Source organism: Colobus angolensis, unplaced genomic scaffold, assembly GCF_000951035.1.
Source record: "Colobus angolensis palliatus isolate OR3802 unplaced genomic scaffold, Cang.pa_1.0 Scaffold46, whole genome shotgun sequence".
In the NCBI taxonomy this organism is placed as follows: Eukaryota; Metazoa; Chordata; class Mammalia; order Primates; family Cercopithecidae; genus Colobus; species Colobus angolensis.
In genome coordinates this window covers 4718709-4742090 of record NW_012118043.1, presented here as the reverse complement: position 1 = coordinate 4742090, position 23382 = coordinate 4718709, and the positions used below count along the sequence as shown (strand labels likewise).

The 23382-nt window shown below is 39.3% G+C and overlaps 1 protein-coding gene and 1 pseudogene across 1 annotated transcript in view; both read right to left on the bottom strand.

Moving 5' to 3' along the window:
* TFDP2 (transcription factor Dp-2 (E2F dimerization partner 2)) overlaps positions 1-23382 on the bottom strand; it is a 220455-nt gene that overhangs the window by 100791 nt on the left and 96282 nt on the right. The window lies entirely within an intron of this gene.
* LOC105523302 lies at positions 2629-3226 on the bottom strand (annotated as a pseudogene).

Sequence of the window (23382 nt, the reverse complement as noted above, 5' to 3'; positions counted from 1 at the left end):
TTTTTTAATAAAAAATAAATTAGCTGGGTATGTTAGCTCACACTTGTAACCTCAGCTACTTGGGAGGCTAAGAGAGGAAAATCACTTGAGCCCAGGAGTTTGAGGCTACAGTGAGCCATGATCATAACACTACACTGCAGCCTGGATGACAGAGCAAGACGTTTAAACAAAAAAAGAAAAGATAATCAAGACTCTAAAGCAACCACTAAAAATGTATTGTGGGGTTTCTCACTGTATTTGGTACTTTCCTGGACTCTGTCCTATGTGCCTTTTCTTTTGACAAATTTTAATCTGTCTCCTTCAGCTGTAATAAACCGTAACTGTGAGTATAACAGCTTGCAATGAGTTCTGTCAGTTCTCCTAGTGAATTATCAATCCTAAATGTAGTTCTGGAAACCTCTGAACTTGCAACTGATGTCATAAGTGAGGGCTGACTTGTGCACTGCTTCAAAACTTTGCAATTGACTAACATCACAAAGTCCTTTAACAGAAATGTGTCTTGAAAGTATTTTCTTCCAGTCCATGGCCTGTCTTTTCATTCTCTTAACAGTATCTTTCTTTCTCAGAGTAGAAGTTATATCCTTTGGCTGTGGCCCCACCAAAATCTCATCTTGAACTGTGGTTCCCTTAATCCCCATGTGTCATGGGAAGGAGCCGGTGGGAGATAATGAATTATGAGGGCAGGTTTTTCCCATGCTGTTCTCATGACAGTGAATAAGTCTTACAAGATCTGATGGTTTTATAAAGGACAGTTCCTCTGCACACACTCTCTTGCCTGCCATCATGTAAGACGTGCCTTTGCTCTTCCTTTGCCTTCTGCCATGATTGTGAGGCCTCCCCAGCCATGTGGAACTGTAAGTCCATTAAACCTCTTTCCTTTATAAATTATCCAGTGTCAGGTATTTCTTCATAGCAGTATGAAAATCGACTAATACAAGAAGTTTTAATTTTAACGAACACCAACATCAGTTTTCTTTTTCATGAATCATGCTTTTGGTGTTGTATCTAAAACGTCATTGCCAAACCCAAGGTTACACAGATTTTCTTCTATTTTTCTTCCAGAAGTTTAATAGTTTTACATTTTACATTTAGGTCTATGATCCATTTTGAGCTAATTTTTTGTGAAAGGTGTAAGGTCTATGCCTAGGTTCATTTTTTTGCATATGGACTTCGATTGTTCCAGCATCACATGTTGAAAAAAACCCTTTCCTCCATTAAATTGTCTTTGCTCCTTTTTCAGAGATTAGGTGACTATATTTGGGTGAGTCTATTTTTGGGCTGTTTATTCTGTTCTACTGATATATGTGTCCATTCTTTTGCCAATAACACATTATCTTGATTACTGCAGCTTTATCGTAGGCCTCAAAAATCAGGTAATGTGAGTCTTAGATACGGTTTTTGACAATTCGTGAGTTTATCTTTTAAACTTACATGTTAACATATTCATTTTTATTCTAATTACTAAAAAGTGGTCTTATATTTGTTACTCTATTATGTTCACTGCTCAACACTATCTCTTATTATTTGTCTTTTGCTAGTAAGACATTTTCTTTTTCCTAATAACACTGTAAATAGTGTTTCTTTTTTTTTTTTTTTTTTTAGACGAAGTCTCTCTGTCGCCAGGCTGGAGTATAGTGGCATGATCTTGGCTCACTGCAACCTCCACCTCCCGGGTTCAAGCGATTCTCCTGCCACAGCCTCCTGAGAAGCTGGGACTGCCAGCTTCTCTGGCACTTGCCACCACGCCCAGGTAATTTCTGTACTTTTAGTAGAGACAGGGTTTCACCATGTTGGTCAGGATGGTCTCGATCTCTTGACTCGAGATCTGCCTGCCTCGGCCTCCCAAAGTGCTGGGATTACAGGCGTGAGCCACTGTGCCTCACCAGTGTTTTTTTTTTTTTTTTTTTACCATTTATTAGTGCAGCAGAAAATCTGTGGCGAATTTTATGTATAGCTTTAGGTAGCAGTCTCTTTTTACTTCTTGCCCAGATGCTTACTTATTTTTTTAGACTGAGTTTCGCTTTTGTTGCCTAGGCTGGAGTGCAATGGCTCGATCTAGGCTCACCGCAACCTCTACCTCCCAGGTTCAAACAATTCTCCTGCCTCAGCCTCCCGGGTAGCTGGGATTACAAGCATGGGCCAACATGCCTGGATAATTTTTTTGTATTTTTAGTACAGACGGGGTTTCTCCTTGTTGGTAAGGCGGGTCTCAAACTCCCGACCTCGGGTGATCCAACCGCCTCGGCGTCCCAAAGTGCTGGGATTACAGGCATGAGCTACCACGCCCGGCGATGCTTCCTTGCTTGCTTGCTTATTTATTTATTTATTTATTGCTTGCTTATTTATTTATGTATTTATTTATGTATGTATTTATTTATTTATTTATTGAGACTGAGTCTCACTCTATCGCCCAGGCTGGAGTGCAGTGGTGCGATCTTGGCTCAGTGCAACCTCCCCCTCCTGGGTTGAAGCAATCCTCCTGCCTCAGCCTCCCAAGTGTCGGGGATTACAAGCACGCTCCACCACGCTCAGCTAATTTATTTTTGCAAGCAGATAAAGGCTTGTTTTATTTAAATGGCTGGTCTGTGTAATCACGGAGGCCAGTATGTACAGACAAAGGGGCAGCTTTTATTTCTTGGTCTCTTCCTCCTTGGACAAAATCTTGATCTCCTCCTTTTTGGCCTGCAAGCACTCTTCACGGCACTTGCCTGCTTCCTTGGCCTTAGACCTGCGGGCCTCAGCCTGGTCAGCCAGGAGGTTCTTGTGGGTCTTGTCCGTTTTCAGCTTGTGGATATGCTCCATGAGAATCCACTTGTTTTTGAACACATTTCCCTTCACCTTCAGGTACAGGCTGTGGTACATACAGCGATCAATCTTCTTAGACTCACAGTATCTTCTAAGCAGCTGGAGCAGAATCCATGCGACCTTCTCTGGCATTCTGCGCTTGTATGTTGAATGTACATTGGCTGTACCCTTCCGCTTACTATGCCCATGTGCCTGCCTTCCGGCGGGCCAAGGTGTTCTTCCGGCATCAAGCCCGGGAATGGACTGTCAACAGGCTTGCGATGATCAGCCCATCTTTGATCAGCTTCCAGATCTGCTGAGGGGAGTTGGCATTGGCGATTTCATTAGTCTCACTGGGGTCCAACCAGACCTTCTCCCTGCCACAGCGGAGGACAGAAGAGGTGAGCCTCTTCTGAAGCCTGAGCATACTCATGGCTGCGGCTGCAGCAGCAAAAGGGCTTTTTTTTTTTTTTTTTTTGAGACAGAGTCATGCTCTGTCGCCAGTCTGGAGTGTAGTTGCGCAATCTCGGCTCACTGCAACCTCTGCCTCCCAGGTTCAAGTGATTCTCCTGCCTCAGCCTCCCAAGTAGCTGGGACTACAGGCGTGCACCACCACGCCCAGCTAATTTTTGTAATTTTAGTAGAGATAGGGTTTCACCATGTTAGCCAGGCTGGTCTCGATCTCTTGACCTCATCATCTGCCCGCCTCAGCCTCCCAAAGTGCTGGGATTACAGGTGTGAGCCATCACGCCTGGTCGTGTCTTGAAGAATTTCTTAATAAACCCCATGATGCCTTAAAAAATTTCTGCCAATTATCTGAAAGTTGAGAAATCTATCCAGGTTTGGTGTTTGCTAAGAAAAAAGTAAATTCTAGGTGGTATCTGTCCACCTCAGTATTATTTGACTCTTTTTTTTCTTTTTTTTTTTTTTTTAGACCAAGTATCACTTTGTCCCCCAGGCTGGAGTGCAGTGGCAGTATCTCACATCACTGCAACCTCCACCTCCTGGGTTCAAAGGATTCTTCTGCCTCAGCCTCCCAAGTGGCTGGGACTACAGGCGAATGCCACCATGCCTGGCTAATTTTTGGTTTTTTTTTTTTTTTTTTTTTTTAGTAGGCATGGGATTTCACCATGTTGGCTAGGCTGGTCTCAAAATCCTGATCTCAAGTGATCCACCCACCTTGGGTTCTCCCAAAGTGCTGGGATTATAGGTGTGAGCCACTATGCCTGGCCTGACTTTAAACTTTATCCACACATGCCAGATCTAGTATTGAGCAGTCACATAATACTATGGCTCTCATCTATTTGGGGGATTAAAGATCCCTTTGATGATCAAATTAAAATTATATACTCTCTAGATAACAGAATTTTGCTCACCAATTCAGTTTGTCATGACTTGAAGTCAATTTGTGTATCTAATGTATGGATCCCAGATTTACTATGGCGCTGATAAACTAAGGAAGATCTTCTGACCCTGTTGTCTTGTTCCTGTGCATGTGATTGGCAATCTAATTCTACATACTTCGAAACAGAATCTAGTTCTTCCCTAGTCAAAAACAGGACCTAATCAAGAGTTGTTTAAGCTGGTGATTGGTTTATTAAACTGTTCTCTTTACTCTTGTAAATATTTGAAATTTTCCATAATAAGAAGCTTAATCTGTATGTCTGTCTAAAGTAGGGCTTGAGAAAAGGCATCCCGCTCCCATGGGTTTTCTCTTTGCCCCTTCTCACCACTACTTCATCACATCTGAAAACGTACCCCAACAAATCCACTTCTGCCACTGCCTTTACAGAGCTCTGGTCACCAAGGGAAGTACAGAGGTAATGATAAGAGAGATGGGAGGGAGAAAAAGAGCCCTGGTTGTTGTGATAGCGGTTGCAACATGGGGTTGGTGGGAAGCTGCCAAGTTTCTGGTTGGTAAAGATCCCACTTCCTTAAATTTGTAGGTATGAAGTAGAGAAGGGTAGAAATCTACCTTTTTCCTGCCTGTCCCCGCTATTTTGTCTCAGAGATCTATCTTCATTTCTATTCATCGAAATTCCTCCTGTTGCCTGTCACATTTTAATCTGTATTGCCAGTTTCTATTTGTAGCTTTGCTTTTTTGTGTATTTTCCCAAATTTGACCGAAGCATAATAGAGAAAATTAAGTTGGGTCCCACCAGCTAGCTGTCATCTAAACACTGGCTTCCCAGTTGATTTTTTGAGCCCGAAAGGTCTGAAAATAATCTAGCACACATTAACCTGGGAAAGGCAGGTAAGTGGAAGAGATAGCTTCTTGTGTGCTCTTGCCCCTCTTCTGCCTTAAGCCACACTACAATCTTACATAAACAGAAATATGCCTACTGATACTATTGAGCACATTAAATACAGGATATTAAAAAAGAAAGTGGCATTTTCTCTAAAGGAACCTCTAATCCAGATTAACAAAGTTGAAAGACTTCCAATAGATGTGAAGTTTAAACTGAAGCACTGTAGCAACTGAGAAAATAACTTTTATCTGAGGAATGCAAGTCCTTTTAAATATCAGGCCTAGATAGACATTAAAATGAGATTACAATCATGCCTCCTCCCCTCCTTTGAGCTATGTATTCATCTGTTGAAACTGCTTACTATTGCCACAAGTAGCCATAAATTAGCTTAATAATCCACAGCAGGTGTGAATTATAACACTATAATCCACACCTTATAGGTTAACAATGTATAGTCAATCACTACTTAATGTTATTTCTGTAAACCAGTGATAATTCCTAACAACTTTGTACAGTCCACTCCCTGTCCCCCTATTTTGCCTTTCAAACTCCATCTGTAACTGCTGCTAATAGGAGTGTATACTCAGGGCAACTTGAATCTATGTTCCCAGGTTGTAATCCTCAAGCTTGGCCCAAATAAACTATCCATTTATGTTAGTTTTGCCTCTATTTCTTCATTTTAGTTTGATATATCCAATTAGAAATATTCAAGTTAATCCACAATAATGTGTGCTTGATAAAAACTTACAAATTAGTGAACTAATATGCTTTTTTTTTTTTTTTGAGAAGGAGTTTCGTTCTTCTTGCCCAGGCTCCAGTGCAGTGGTGCAATCTCGGCTCATTGCAACCTCCACCTCCCGGGTTCAAGTGATTCTCCAGCCTCAGCCTGCCGAGTAGCTGGGATTAAAGGCGCCTGTCACCATGCCCAGCTAATTTTTGCATTTTAGTAGGGACGGGGTTTCACCACGTTGGCCAGGCTGAAATTGAGCTCCTGACCTCAGATGATCTACCTGCCTTAAGCCTCCCAAAGTGTTGGGATTACAGGCGTGAGCCACCGCTCCTGGCCCTAATATGCTAATTATTAGATACTTTCAAACTGAAAAATAAGCACGCAGAGAATATTAAAACCAATTAGCATAAAGAGGTGCTCTGAGATTAGCTGGTTGTGGTAGCTCACACCTGTAATCCTAGCACCTTGGGAGGATGAGGTGAGCTGATTTCTTGAGCCCAGGAGTTGAAGACCAGCCTGGACAATGTGGTGAAACCTCGTCTCTACTAAAAATACAAAAATTAGCTGGGCGTGGTGGCATATACCCGTAATCCCAGCTGCTCAGGAGGCTGAGTAGGAGAATTGCTTGAGTCTGAGAGACTGACATTGCAGTGAGCCAAGGTCGTACCACTATACTCGAGCCTGGATGACAGAGTGAGACCCTGTCTTAAGGAAAAAAAAATCAAAAAAAAGAGAAAAAAGTTAAAAAAAAGATTAGTAGAGGTATAGTTTTCTAAATTCCTCCTAGTTTTGTCAATAATATTTCAGATTAATAAAAGATTTCTAGAGAAAGATATAAATGCAGAGCAGTTTTCGACCTCTGATCTGAAAGACTTGATTTTTTATTTTATAGGGTCTCGCTCTTTTGCCCAGGCTGGAGTACAGTGGCACAATCACAGCTCACTACAACCTTGACTTCCCAGGCTCAAGCAACCCTCCCACCTCAGCCTCCCCAGTAGCTGGGACTACAGGAGTATGGCACCATGTCCGGCTAACTTTTAAATTTTTTTGTAGAGACAAGGTCGTACTATGTTGCTCAGGCTGGTCTCAAACTCCTGGGCTCACGTGATCCTCTTGCCTCAGCCTCCCAGAGTGGTGGGATTACAGGTATGAGCCACTGTGCCCAGCCTGAAAGACTTAATTTGAATTGCCTCTATCACTTGGGAAACTAATTAACCGCTCCAAGTCTCTATTTTTTCCACCTCTAAAATGGGTATGATAATAGCACCTATCTTGCAAGAAGGTTCTGAGGATTATATGAAATAATGAATATGAAGGGCTTCTTGTAGTTCCTGGCATATAGCACTCAAAACACAGACTTCTTATAAAAAGTGTTCATCCTCTGAAAATAGTGAGCAAAAGTAAGATGGTGACTAAGGTTAAAAGGTACTTTAGAAAAGGCATACAAAGAAAATAACAAAACAAAGCCATTATAAGTAAACTACAGCCCAATATCCCTCATGAACACTCACGAAAATTCTAAATGAAATTTTAGCTAACTGAATTCTAGAATATATAAAAAGGACAACATATGCCTAAGTGGAGTTTAACCCATGAATGATAGAAGGTTGGTTTAACATTGGGAAATCGATCAATATAATTCCCCATATCATCAGAATAAAAAAGAAAAACTACACTATCATCTTCAATAGATGCAGGTAAGGCATTTAACAAAATTCAACAATCATTTATGACAAAAACTCTCAGCAGACAAGGAATAGATGGGAACTTACTCAAAATGCTAAAAATCAAACTATAGAAAACCCATAGCTAAACATCATACTTATGGTAAAAAAAATTGAATGCTTTTCCCCTAAAATCAGGAACAGGACAATGATGTATACCTTTACTACTTTGACAATGAACTAGAGGGCTCAGCCAGTGTAATAAGTCAAGAAAGGAAATGAAAGGTATAAAATAAGAAAGGAATATGTAAAACTTTTTTGTATACAAACAAAATATTGGCCTATATGGAAAATCCTACAGAATCTATAAAAATTGACTAGAAGTGAGTTTGGCAAGGTCACAGGCAACAAGATCAATATACAAAAACTAACTGTATTTCTATCTTCTACCAACAAAACAAAATCAGATATTAAAAATTTTAAACATTATTTACAATAGCATAAAAATATTAAATATTTAGGGATAAATCTAACAAAATATGTACAAGAGCTATACAATGAAAACTGCAATATATTGCTGAAACTATAGAAGACAAATTAATGGAGAGAAAAAACATGTTTATAAATCAGAAGATTCAGGCTGGGTGTGGTGGTTCATGCCTGTAATCCTAGCACTGTGGAAGGCCGAGGAGGGCAGATCACAGGCCAAGGTCAGGAGTTCAAGGCTGGTCAACATGGTAAAACCCCATCTCTACTAAAAATATAGAAATTAGCTGGGTGTGGTGGCAAGCGTCTGTAATTCCAGCTACTTGGGAGGTTGAGACAGAAGAATTGCTTGAACCCAGGAGGCAGAGCTTACAATGAGCTAAGATCCAGCCACTGCACTCCCGCCTAGGTGACAGAGCAAGACTCCATCTCAAAAAAAAAAGGTCCTTTATGATAATGGTTCTTGTTTTCATCTTTACTCTTATCCCAGACACCTATCCTTCTGTGACACCGAACTGCTTTTAGTTCCCTGTTTTCTCTTCTCTGTCTCTTTTAGCCTTTCTATATGCTCCTAGTGGCCAGACACAGTGGCTCACGCCTGTAATCCCAGCACTTTGGGAGGCCGAGGCAGGCAGATCACGAGGTCAGGAGATAGAGACCATCTGGGATAACATGGTGAAACCCTGTCTCTACTAAAAACACAAAAAATTAGCTGGGTGTGGTAGCACATGCCTGTAGTCCCAGCTACTCAGGAGGCTGAGGAAGGAGAATGGTGTGAACCTGGGAGGTGGAGCTTGCAGTGAGCCGAGATCACGCCACTGCACTCCAGCCTGGGCGACAGAGTGAGACTCTGTCTCAAAAAAATAAAAATAAAATAAATATATGCTCCCAGTTACTTGGGAGGTTGAGGCAGGAGACTTGCTTGAATCTGGGAGGCAGAGGTTGCAATGAGCCGAGATCACGCCACTGCACTCCAGCATGGATGACAGAGCGAGACTCCATCTCAAAAATCAATCAATCAATCAATCAGAAGATTCAAAATTGTTAGTATGTCAGTTCTTCCCAAATTTATCTACAGATCAATGTAATCCTAATCAAAGCTCAGCAGACATTTTTTGTAGAAGTGTATAAGGTTGATTCTAAAATTTATATAAAATGCAAAGGACCTAGTATAGCTCAAACAACTTTGTAAAATAACACAATTGAAAGATTACACTATCTGGTTTTAAGGCTTAGTATACAGCTATAGCAGAGTTTCTCAACCTTGACATTTTGGACCAGCTATTTCTTTGTTCTGTAAGACTCTCCTGTGCACTGCAGAATCTTTAGCACCATCCCTGGCCTCTACCTCTACCCAGGGGCAACCTTCCTGCCTACCCACCAAGTTGTGACAATCAAAAATGTTTCCAGGCCTGGCGCAGTGACTCAGGCCTGTAATCTAGCACTTTGGGAGGCCAAGGTGGGTGGACTACTTGAGATCAGGAGTTTGAGACTAGCCTGGCCAATGTGGTGAAATCCCATCTCTACTAAAAATACAAAAATTGGCTGGGCGTGGTGGCATGCACCTGTAATCCCAGCTACTCGGGAGGCTGATGGGGTAGAACTGCTTAAGCCTCGGAGGCAGAGGTTGCACCACTGTACTTCAGCCTGGGAGACAGAGTAAGATTCCATCTCAAAAAAAAAAAAAAAAGAAAAAGGTCTCCAGATATTGCCAAATGTCCCCTAGGGGCAAAATTGTCCTTCACTGAGAACCACTGAGCTACCAAGACAGTGTGGTATTGGCATGAAGATAGATACATACTTCAGTGAAACAGAAAAGAATCTAGAAACAGATCCTCAATTATATAGTCAATTGATATTTGACAAAGTACAAAGTAATTCTATGGGAAATGATAATCTTTTCACTAGTTGTTGCTGGAATGATTGGATATTCATATGAAACAAAAATAAACCTTTCCTCTTATTCCATATACAAAAATTAACTCAAAATTTATCACAAGGCCGGACTTAGTGACTCATGCTTGTAATCCCAGCACTTTGGGAGGCTGAAGCGGGAGGACTGCTTGAGCCCAAGAGTTTGAGACCAGCCTAGCCAACATAAGGAGAACCCATCTCTACAAAAAATTTAAAAATTAGCTGTGTGTGGTGGCACATGTCTGTAGTCCCAGCTACCTGGGAGGCTGAGGTGGGAGGATAGCTTGAGCCCAGGAGGTCAAGGCTGCAGTGAGCTGTGACTGTGCTACTGCACTCCAGCCTGGGTGACAGAGCAAGACTGTCTTGGAAAAGCACAAAAAAACAAACTTATCATAGACTTAAATTTAAGAGCTAAAATTAAAAAGCTTCTAGGAAAATTCTAGGAAAATAAAGGAATATAGTAACGTAAAAACTTATAGGAAAATGTGCAAGAAAATCTTAGTATTATTGGCTTAGGCAAAAATTTCTTTTCTTTCCTCTTTTTTTTTCTGAGACAGGGTTTCACTATATTGCCAAGGCTGGTCTCTAACTCCTGGGCTCAAGGGATTCTCCCACTTCGGCCTCCCAAGGAGCTGGAACTACTAGGCTCAAGTCACCCTGCCTGGTTTAGATTTCTTAAATAGGATACAAAGAACCACAAACTATCTTTTTTTAATTGAAAAACTGCACATTAAGTGATACAGGTTAGATGTTTGTCTGCTTCAAATCTCATGCTGAAATGTAATCCTCAATGTTGGAGGTGGGACCTGATGGGGGTGTTTGGGTCATGGGGGAGGATCCCTCATGAATGGCTTGGTGTCATCTCTATGGTAATGAGTAATTCACATGAGATCTGGTTGTTTAAAACAGTATGGTACCTCTCCCCATCTCTCTTGCTCCCTCTCTTGCCATGTGACTTGCTGACTCTCCTTTGCCTTCTGCCATGACTGTAGGCTTCCCAAAGCCCTCACCAGAAGCAGATGCTGGCACCATGCTTCCTGTACAGCCTGCAGAACCATGAGCCAAAATAACTTCTTTATAAATTATCCTGCCTCATGAGTCCTTTATAGCAACATAAACAGACTGATGTATCAAGATATAAAACATGTCTGCTCTTCGAAATCTCTTAACTTTAAAAAGTTAAGACTGAGAAAGTAGAACCTCATGAGCTTTCTGATCTGGATTTTAAGCAGGAGATATTGGAGAAGTCTTTAAAAAGTTAAGAGAAGAAAAAGACACATGATAGCCTGGAAGAATGTTTGCAAAATATACATGTGATAAAGGACTTGTAACATGAATAAGACAATAACAAGACAACTCAATAAAAAATCTGCAAAAGATTTAAACACTTACGTAACCAAAGAAGATATGCTGATGGCAAATAATCATATGAAAAGATTCATAATATCATTAGTCATTAGGGAAATACAAATTAAAACCACACTGAGCACCAAACTCACTTGAAACACTAAAATGGAAAAAAAAAACTGACCATACCAAGTGTTGGCAAGGATACAGGGCACTAGAACTCTTATGCACATTGCTGATGGGAATACCAACTTGTAAAAACACTTTGGGAAACATGTTTGGTAACTGCTTATAAAGTTAAATATACACTTACCGTATGACCCAGCAATTCCACTTCTAGGTATTTACCTTAGAGAGATGAAAACTTATGTCAACACATAAGCTTGTATTTGAATGTTCATAGCAGTTTTATTAATGATGGTCCACAAGTAAAACAAAAATGTTCATCAACCCATGACTGGATATATGAATGGTGGTATATCATAGAATAGAATACTGTTTAGTAATAGAAAAGAACTACTGATTCACACAACATGAATGAATCTTGAAAACATTATGCTAAGTACAAGAATCCAGATACAAAGTGAGATTAATATCAACAAATATTCTATATGGCTAAAAACAAATATTCTATATGGCTAAAAACAATTATGATTTTAGTAGCTTGTTTTGCCTATATGAATCACTGACACTATCTTTTGTTATTTATTTATGTATCAGTTCTCCTTAAATCAATTATAAACTCTCTGCTATAGGGGTTATCTTGTATCTCAGGGTGGCACTTCATAATATTAACACCTCGTGTTTGCATATCAATGCACAGGTTTCATAATTCTCATCCACTAAAACAACTGGCATGTGGTATGCATATTGCAATGAAGTCAACATACCTAGGTTCAAATCCCAGCTGACTATGTGTGTGGTCTGCAGTAAGTCATTTTACCTTTATGAGATTCACTTTTCTTATTCATGAAACTAAAAAGCATGGATCAAGTGGGAAAAGACAGTGTTAGGGACATAAGAGATGGTACAATCAACAATTCTAATGCATGTAAGACTATTAAGGACGGAAACCTCCGGAGATGTGAAGGGCCAAAAGTTATACTTGAACTTGATTTTCAGAGGAGCCAAAGACTGAGAAAGTAGAACCTCATGAGCTTTCTGATCTGGATTTAAAGCAGGAAATATTGGAAAAATCACCATAGAGATAACTAGTTTGTGGCAGACAACAATCATAAAAACATCCCCTTTTGATCCTACAATGCAGTCAGTCTCTTCCTCTCACTGGGAGAGGAAGCACTGAATGGTTCATCTATATATTAAGAGAAATGAGCTATTTAGATGATCATAAAACAGGTTAATTTTATTCTTCTGGTGTGTTGTGGCCATAGTAATCCATCTCGGTAAGAGATAAAACATAGGTTCAGATATTTGGTATACGTGCTTGGATGAGAATCTACAATTGGTGGAATTATAAATGTCTATCAATCAAAAGACAGACTCACTCAAGGAACATATGGTAGCCCCAAGAAGCTTCATTAGGGATTTGCAGTGTACCAGAAACAGGCACTCTGCTAGGCAAGGTCACTTGTTTTATAATTTAATCCTCACAATAGCCCTTATAAAATTGCATGATCACTCCCATTTTAGAGATAAGAAAATTGACATTTTGAAACATGACAAATTTGCCCAAGAAGTCACCTTTAGTATGTGACAAGGCTAACACTGAAACTCAGACCTATTTGATTCCATGTCCTTATTACTGCTACTTAAAACCTATTATCATTACATAAAGCCCAGCTTCTAATTATTGAAGCCAGCACAATCCTAGAAAATAGTAGGCTTTATCATTTTTTTTCCTGTTTCCAAGAGGAAACAGATATTATCTCCAGCTACCAGAAGGGAACCTGAAGCTTTACATAAAGTGATAACACAAGTTCCTGAATCTTAGAATTACTAGCCCTTTCGCTACATTAGCATTCCACTGAGATTCATCATGACGATCAATGTTGAGGAGGAAAAAAAGGTGGAGGAGAAAAGTGCATGCCATTATAAGACCAAGTGTTTTCATTCTTGGAAAGCCCACATGAATTTATTGAGTCTTGCTCTGTCACCAAGGCTGGAGTGCAGTGGCACAATCTCAGCTCACTGCAACCTCCGCCTCCAGGGTTCAAGTGATTCTCCTGCCTCAGCCTCCTGAGTAGGTGGGATTACAGGTACGCACCACCACGCCTGGCTAATTTTTGTATTTTTAGTAGAGATGGGGTTTCACCATGTTGGTCAGGCTGGTCTCAAACTCCTAACCTCATGATCCGCCCACCTCGGCCTCCCAAAGTGCTGGGATTACAGGCATGAGCCACCGTGCCTGGCTACTGAGTACCTATTATAGGTCAAGCACAGTGCTTGGCACTGGGGATGTAACAGTGAATATAAAAACAAAACAAAACAAGACACAGTTTATTCCCATAGAGAAAGAGAGAAGTTTCACCCTAGTGGGAAGATATTGGCAGCTAAATAGACAATTAAAATATAGTGCAGTAAATACACAAACGGGATAGCACAGGGTATCATAGGTGCACAGAGAAGACAAACTAAACCCAGAAAGGCTATCAGATAAAATATAAGACACCCAGTTAAATATGAATTTTAGATTAACAATGAATTATTTTTTAGTAAAAGTACGTTCCAAATATCGTCCTCTACTTGCTATATCTGGCAACCCTTGGTGGGGGTGATGTTTAGAAAAAGCATCTCAGAATAAATGATACCTAAGACAAAAACCAAACTACTCTTACTTGTCCCCAACAAATCTGGACCCTGAAAAAGTATGTTAGTTGTTGCCCTGTGGAGACAACCATGTGACAAGGATCTGAGGCCAACAGCAGCCAGCAAGGAACTGTAGGCTCTTGCCAATATCCATGTATGAATATGAGAGCCATCCTGGAAGAACATCTTCCAGCCCTAGTCCAGCCTACAGATGACTACAGCCCTGGCCAACTGTTTGACTGCAACCTCATGAAGGACCCTGAGGCAGAAATACCTACGTAAGCCACTCCCAGATTACTGATCCTCAGAAACCATGTGAGATGAATGTTTAAGTTGTTAAATTTTAGGGTAATTATTATGCAGTAATAGGAAGTAATGCCCTGCCGATTAGAGAACTGTGTTCTTAACAGGCCTACACTCATTCATTCACTGGCCATGTGGAGTCACCATCAATGTGACCTCAGCAAGGATGAGGTGGTGGATCCAGAGGGGCCACAGCTGGGACTGTCAGTCATTTGTGCCTCCCACCAGCAGGAGGTCTGAATGGCACATTTCCATGGCCACCATTAGATTACAAAAAGTGTATTAGCTATAGCATGTCCTTTCTGAAACAAAACAGTAAGAACCTTTTTAAAGACAAAATTTTAAAAAACACTTAACTACAGCTTAATCACTTGAGAGAATTGTGTGAAAATGAAAATACAAGCAAAATAATAAAGAAAATTAGCAGAGCTAAGACAACTCTAAAATCTTGGATTAGCTCTGGTTCTTAGCTCAATTTCGTGTGTGTTAAGAATGATACTGCTCTGCCAACCAAGAAAATAATTTGTTTCTGGGTGGGTTGTTTTGTATCTCTTATTCAGAAAGGAATTTTTGAAACCTAAGAATAATGTGCAACTGGGAAGCTATGAACTATGGTTAATCAACTAATCCAGAATTTCTACAAGTACTCTGGTGAAACAACTTGAGTGCTATGAATTCCATAAATTATTTTATTCCAAAAGGTAAGTTTAAGTAAAAGTGACTGCATTTCAAACCATATTATGAGAACAGAAAAATGTTAGAGAAAGACTTTATTTCCCTAATAATACAGAATAAGTTGAGGGGGAATGGTAATACCTACAGAATTATGTATGGCTACAGGGAGATGCTAGAAGTTTTCCTCTTTGACCACAGTGCCTGGATTCAGTTCCTTGGCTTTATAAAGTTCTCCATCCATACCATCACAGAGTTTCTGCTATTATGACATATTTTTCCCCAGGCCAGTTCAATACCAATCAAGCTTGGTATGCGTTTGGGTTAGAATCCTTTAAGGTCTATTGTTCAGATATACCAGATGTCACTTTTCTCCTTACGGCCTACAAAATAGTCACAATTATCTTAGAAGATCCCAAACTCAAATTTAACAGAAACGGAGAAAAGGATATTGCCTTAAAGGGCTTATATCTCCACTGATTATACAGCCTGATTTAACCCTTGTTTTCTAGAAATTTTGTAAATTAGTATTTTTATTCTATTTTCAAAATGTCCAAGTCATTTAAAAACTACCTTGATAACTAACCCTCGATATTAAAAGAGAGAACCCAGTGATCAAAATCTAGACCATCTTTGAATTTAAGTACTTGATAATGAACTGTTTTTACTGACAACACTTCTGAACACCAAATGTTTGGGTTTTTTTTTTTTAATCACACCAACCAATTCTCCAATTCTTCAGACACCAATCAGGTGTCCAACAATTCAATACAATTCTGATAGTAACTACCTGGAGCTAGCCCAGACCTCACAGACTAAGAGCTCAGTCCCATAAGACTGCCCCCCCGCCCCCCGCATCAGATGCTAGCCACAGACGACATGCCCAGGCTATTCCCATTTCTGCCTACAGACTACAAATTTGAGGGTTCCCATGACCCCGCCTCAGATTTAATAATTTGCTGGAATGACACAGAACTCAGTAAAGCACTTTACTTGCTATTACTGGTTTGTTTAAAAGGCTACTACAACTCAGGAAGACAACAGCCAAATCGAAGAGAAACACAGGACAGGGCAATGGGGCAGGGGTAGGGTGGGTACACAGAGCTTCCATGCCACCTCCAAGCATGCCACCCTCCCAGTACCTCACTGTGTCCACCAACCCAGAAGCTCTCCGAACTGTCATTTATGGGGTTTTATAGAGGTTTCTTTATGTAAGCATGATTGATTAAATCATGGCCATTTGTAATCATCTAAATCTCCAGGCCCTCTTTCCCTGCTGGAAGTCAGATGTGGGGCTGAAAGTTCCAATTCTTGGTCTTTCTGGCACCAGCCCCCAACCTAAAGCTATCTAGGGGACTCCAGCCAACAATCTTCTCATTAGAGTACAAAAGACACTCATCACTTTGGAGATTCCAAGGGTTTTAGGAACTGTGTGCCAGAACTGGAGACAATGAAAAAAATTTATTTTTTATTATACACACTGATATTACAGAATAAAGCAACAGTTACTCAGCTATTTTTCTATGGTAATCAGTAGCAGTCATACATATGCTTTGATCAATTCTATATAAATTGATATATGTATCAAACAAAACCCTGAAGTTTCAGGCCTAAGCCTCATGCATTTGCTTGTGGCCATTCTACTACATATGGTTAAGATTTTCCAATGACTGTATCAATGTTTCTTAACAAGTGGGTTGTTTCACAGTGAAGTCTAAAGATCTGGAATAATAATAAAAAAAAAAAAATCAAGAAAAGCTTCACAAACTGGCCAGTAAAATAATCAATGACCAATGGTCAAAATAATATATGACCAGCTTCTAAAGGATTAGAGCTGTCTTTTCTAATACCACACTATTACATTTTATAATTCAGAATAGAAGAGAGTGGTGAAAAAAAAAGCATTCAACAAAACTCTTCAACATCATCTAGGATAACAGATGCTACTGAAATATAGTGTCACTGTTCTCTCCAGCTTGCTTCCTTGCTTCCTTCCTTCCTTCCTTCCTTCCTGCCTCCCTGCCTCCCTGCCTCCCTGCCTCCCTCTCTCCCTCTCTCCCTCTCTCTCTCCTTTCTTTCTTTGACACAGTCTTGCTCTGTTGCCCAGGGTGGAGTGGAGTGGTGCAATCTTGGCTCACTGCAATCTGTGCCTCCCAGGTTCCAGCAATTCTCCTGCCTCAGCCTCCCAAGTGGCTGGGACTACCAGTGTTGGCCACCACGCCCAGTTAATTTTTTTTTGTATTTTTAGTAGAGACGGGGTTTTGCCATGTTGGCCAGACTGGTCTCAAACTCCTGATCTCAGGTGATCTGACTGCCTCAGCCTCCCAAAGTGCTGGGATTACAGGCTTGAGCCACTGTGCCCGGCCCCTCTACAGCTTTCTTTCCTCCTATTTGAAACTTCTTTTATTTATCTCTTCTTAAAACATGTTTTTTCTAGTTTTCTTTGTTCATAAGTAATCCAATATATATTGTAGAATTTTTTTAATCTCAGGGATGTATCTTAAATAATATAAAGATAACATTAACTTTGCTTTTCATTTTAATGGGTACTTGAATAATTAGATTCTCCCAAAATAAGTACCACATTAAAAAATCACTAAAATGTATATTTATTTTCCAGTCATTTTACAATTTTACCATTCTCCTTTTTGACTTCTGTATGAGGTTACCTCGAGAGAAAGTTCCACTTTGAAAATTTTACTAACAGCAACTTTCCTGAACTCTTTGCCTCAAGTGATCCTTCCACTTTGGCCTCCCAAAGCATTAGGATTATAGGTGTGAGCCACTGCACCCAGCATAATAGTAACTTTCTCATATCCATCTTAAATACCCTCTTTAAAATTAAAGATCCAAAACTGGCAGGCAGGTGACAACAAATGGAAGCTCTCAACAAAACCTAAAAAGAGAAAAAACCAATAATAGAATTTTTTCATTGTCTTATCCACTCAACAAACACACAGTGAGCTCCTGTGAGAGAGGCACTATGCTAGGTACAAGTCCCACGTTGTCTCAATAGCCTACCATTACAATATGATCTTAAAATACCAATGAGGTTAGCAGCATTCTATTTTTTTTATTTAAATTATACTTAAATATATAAAAATGTGTTTTGTGGCGGGGGACAGTTTTCGGGTTGTTCTGTGCCTTCCACCTTGTTCTAAAAACTCAGACAATGGCAAGAATGGAATAAATTCTGAGAACTACACATGGAGGGTTAGGAGTAAGGTATCAGTGGATAAAACAGAAAGAAAACCAAGATGTTAAGAACATTTCAAAGATTTTAAGGCTCTAAAAGTAACACAAACAACTGGGTAGTGCTCTACAAATATTATCTTACTTGAGTCTAGCAGTGTTCCTGATGACAACAGCCAACAGAGATTGGTTATCAACTTACTTATTTGTCTTTGGCAAAAAATTTCAACTCAGTCTACTGAAGGATTTTCTTTTTTTTTTTTTAAATTTATTTTTTGTTGTTGTGTACTTTCCTTTTATTTATTTATTTTTATTATACTTTAAGTTCTAGGGTACATGTGCACAACATGCAGGTTTGTTACATATGTATACATGTGCCATGTTGGTGTGCTGTACCCATTAACTTGTCATTTACTTTAGGTATATCTCCTAATGCTATCCCTCTCCCCTCCCCTGTCCCCACAATAGGCGCCGGTGTGTGATGTTCCCCTTCCTGTATCTAAGTGATCTCATTGTTCAATTCCCACCTATGAGTGAGAACATGCAGTGTTTGGTTTTCTGTTCTTGCAATAGTTTGCTGAGAATGATGGTTTCCAGCTGCATCCATGTCCCTACAAAGGACATGAACTCACCCTTTTTTTATGGCTGCATAGTATTCCACTGAAAGATTTTCATATGAGAACATCTTTAATGTTTATAGCTGAAGCCAACAGGAAAATAACATTCAATTATAAAAACATAATTCAACTCAAACTAAATCTCATTAGGTATCATATTACAGGACATTAACACTTGAGACTTACTTTAAAAATTAAATGTATGCTATTTTTAAGTTTCATACTCATAACCTTGGATCAAGTTATAATATCCTTTGATATATTTTGTAAAATACTTCTTATAATTAAGTTCCTTGAAATAAAGCTAAAATATATCTGACACTGAGATGCACGCTACAACAACGTTTTAGCATAATTTACAACCAAAAATTGGCTCTCAATTCATTAATATAGGAAAGGCTCTCAATTCATTAATCATCCGGGAAATACAAATTAAAGCTACCATATATTACCACTGCACACTCACCACACTGAGTACAAGAAAACCGATGAAAAATACTGTGATGGTTAATTTTTGTGTCAACTTGACTGAGCTAAAGGATGCCCAGATAGCTGATAAAACATTGTTTCTGGGTGGTCTATGAGATGTTTCTAGAAGAGACTAGCATTTGAATCGGTAGAGTGAATAAAGAAAACCACCGTCTCCAGTGAAGGGGGGCATCATTCAACCTGTTGAGGGCCCAAATAGAACAAAAAGGCAACAGAAGGGAGAATCTGCTTCTGTTTGAGCTGGGCATGATCATCTTTTCCTGCCTGTGAACATTGGCACACTGGTTCTGAGGCCTCTGGCCTAGAATTGGGACTTGTACCATCAGCCCCTCTAGTTCTCGGACCTTCAGACTTGAGCTGGGACTTGTGCCACTGGCTCCTGTGATTCTCAGCTTTCAGACTCTGAATGACATCACCAGCTTGCCTGGTTCTCCAGGTTGCAGACAGCAGGTCACAGGACTTCTTGACCTACATAACTGTATGAGCCAATCCCTATAATCAATCAATTTCTCGTTCTCTCTCTCTGTCTCTCTCTCTCTACACACACACACACACACATACACACACACATATACACACACACAGACACACACACAGCTGATTCTTAAATAACAGGTTCAAACTGTGCAGGTCCACTTATACACAGATTTTCTTCTGCCTCTGCCACCCCTGAGACAGCAAAATCCATCCCTCCTCTTCCTACTCCTTTTCAGCCTACTCTTCATAACATGACAAGGATAAAGACCTTTATGACAAACCACTTACACTTAATGAATGGTACACATATTTTCTCTTCCTTAAGATTTTCTTAATAACATTTTACTTTTTCTGGCTTACTTTAAGAATACAGTACACAATCTATAACATACAAAATATGGGTTACTTAACTGTTTATGTTATCGGTAAGGCTTTCAGCCAACAGTGAGCTATTAGTAGTTAATTTTGGGGAGAGTAAAAAATTATACACAAATTTTTGACTGCACAGGGAGGTGAGTGCCCCAAACCACTGCGTTGTTCAAGGGTCAGCTACATGTATGTGTATGTGTGTGTATGTGTGTGTATATATAGTCATATATAAAAATATAAAACCAATAGGAGAGACAGCGGTTCTGATTCTGACTACAGGTTCAGATTCTCCTCACCTGTTGCCAGTGGGAGTATGAACTGGTATAACTACTTTGAGAAAAATCATCTGGGAGTACCTACTAAAACTGAACCCCAACCAAACAATTCCAATCCTAGGTGTATGCTCTGTAGAAATATGCACATGTGTTCACCAAAGGGCATGGACTAAAATATTTATGACATAACTAATCATAATATTTCCAAAGTTAAAATTACCTACCCAAATGCCCAATAACATTAAAGTGAATGAATAACGATAGAATATTACATAGCAATGAGAAAGGATGAACTACAATTACTAAGCATGATCTCACAACATTTTCTTAAGCAAGAGAAGCCAGTCACAATAGAATAAATACTGTATGATTACATTTATATAAAGTACAAAAACAGGAGAAAATAATCTGTGCTTTTAGAAGTCATGATAGCAGTTATCCTTGAAATAGAGCACAAAGCATGCTTCTAGGGTGCTGGTTATATTCTGCTTCTAGATATGAGTGCTGGCTTGTAAAACTTCACTGAGCTGTACACTAATAAATGTGTGTAAATAAAACTTGAAATAATATAGGTAAATATAAAACATGAATATTTTAATTATAAAAGTAATATTCAGTTATAGATATGTTACAAATACAGAAGAGAATGTATAGTAACAGTCAATCATAATCTCACATTCTAAAGACACTTTGTAAAAAGTAATCTGTTATATTTCCTCATTTTTCTCTATAAATAAATCTCACATAGTTAAGAACCTAAAATACAATTTTACTTAAATCTGAGCTGTTAAATTTTATTAAAATATGCTTACATAAAATAATTCTTGCATATCAAGCATTTTTAACTTTAAAATGCTTCTCTTCATAAGCAAAACTTTATAGCTACCAAATTAGCTATCCTATACATACATACACAATTTATTTAGTAATTGCAAAACCACAGACTTCAATGTAGGAGCTACTTTTCTGCTCTTTATAATAAACATCTCTGTCTGTCTACATTAATCACATGTTGAAAGTTATTTCCTTAGGACAGCTACCTAGAGGTGGAACTGCCAGAAATAATGTTTGCACATTAAAATTGGTAAAGGCTAAAATACTGCCTAGCATAAAAACAGAGGGTTGAAAAAGCAACCAAATGGATAACTTTTATTTCTTTCTTTACTAGTCTTTCATTTTAGACAGTGCTCCTTAGTTGGTGAAGCCTCTCAATAAACCAAAAGATCCATTGTCAAAAAGTCTAAGACATGTAAAGCTTGATGACGTCGTAGTATTAGACACACAGCAGGTACTAAAAAAAAAAAAAAATTCTGAATTGAATGAAAATTTCTGAATTGAATGAAAACCTTAGGCAGGAAAATCAGGCTGATCCTACTTGTTGCTCAATCCCCACTTTCATATACCCTACCATGTACCAGTAGATTTTTTTGTTTGTTTGTTGTTGTTGTTGTTGTTTTTTGTTTTGAAACAGAGTCTTACTCTGTCACCCACGCTGGAGTGCAGTGGTGCAATCTCGGGTCACTGCAACCTTTGCCTCCTGGATTCAAATGATTCTTGTGCCTCAGCTACCCAAGTAGCTGGGACTACAGGCACGTGCCACCACATTTGGGTAATTTTTCTATTTTTATAGACATGGGTTTCACCATGTTGACCAGGCTGGTCTCGAACTCCTGGCCTCAAGTGATCTATCCACCTCGGCCTCCCAAATGCTGAGATGACCATGCCCGGCTATCAGTAGTGTTTAAAGTATGGTCCAGTGCTAGTAAACATCAGCTTCTCCCAAGAACTTGTTAGCAATACCAATTTTCAGGTCCCACCCCAGACCTACTGTATCAGAACTCTGGAGGTGATGCCTGGTAATCTTTATAACATGCCCTCTAGGTGACTCTCATGCTTGATAAAATATGAGAACTACTGACTTACAGTATTCCCAACCTCCAAGCATACTAGGAAAATATCACCTTTATTAATCAGGGAATAGAAAAAAGATGAATCACTTTTGTCAAATTATTACTCAAATGCCTACTTTGTTCATTTGGGAGACTGAGGACCTTACTGATAATGTTTTCATCTTCTCCTCTACTTCCTTTAGATTTGTGATTTACATGTCTGCAATGTCAGTCACGCTGCTTTTCATATGTAAATGGGTCCCAGATGGTCTCACTAGAGGATGTAAAGAATACACAGGATGTCACTGGATGTTATCCAATGTAAAACAATGTCACTGAAAAATGGGATAGTAAGAGTTTCCAAAACGCAATCAAAGAAACAGAGCAAAGTTATATAGTTCTACCTAATCACAGCAATGTACGTTGCAAAAGTAGTTAACAGGAAGATAAAAGATGTGGTAACCTTAGTCTCTTTAAAACACTTTAGTATTTTATTTTTTTGTTTTAAATCAGGAACTCCACTGATTTTCATTTTTAAAAGGTAGTTCTTATTGAATTCTAGTATCTAATTATTTAATATGGTAACAAACTAACCACTATTAATTTAAATAAAATGTATCCGGAGATAAACAGGAAAAATACAAACAAGAAAAAGGATCAGATGGCAAAAGCTTTTCAGGTAAAGCAACCCACTGGGATGAACTGGTCAATAAATAAAATTATTTGCAGAATGGAATTCTATTTTCAGATCATTAAGATTTTTTTTTTTTTTTTTTTGAGACAAGAGTCTCACTCTGTCACCCAGGCTAGAGTGCAATGGTGTGTTATCAGCTCACTGCAACCTCTGCCTCCCAGGCTCAAGCAATCATCCCAGTTCAGTCACCCAAGGAACAAGGAGCTAGCACTGCACAAGCACAGGCTACCATGCCTGGTTAATTTTTGTACTTTTTGTAGAAATGGGGTTTTATGTTGCCCAGGCTGGTCTCAAAGTCCTGAGCTCCAGTGATCTACCTGCCTTGGCCTCCCGAAGTGCTGGAATTACAGGCGTGTAATTTTAGTTATCCTGAAACCAAACCCAGACTCAAAGAGGAAAGTTAGAACCATTCATTGTGTGTGTGTGTGTGTGTGTGTGTGTGTGTGTGTGTGTGTGTGTGTGTGT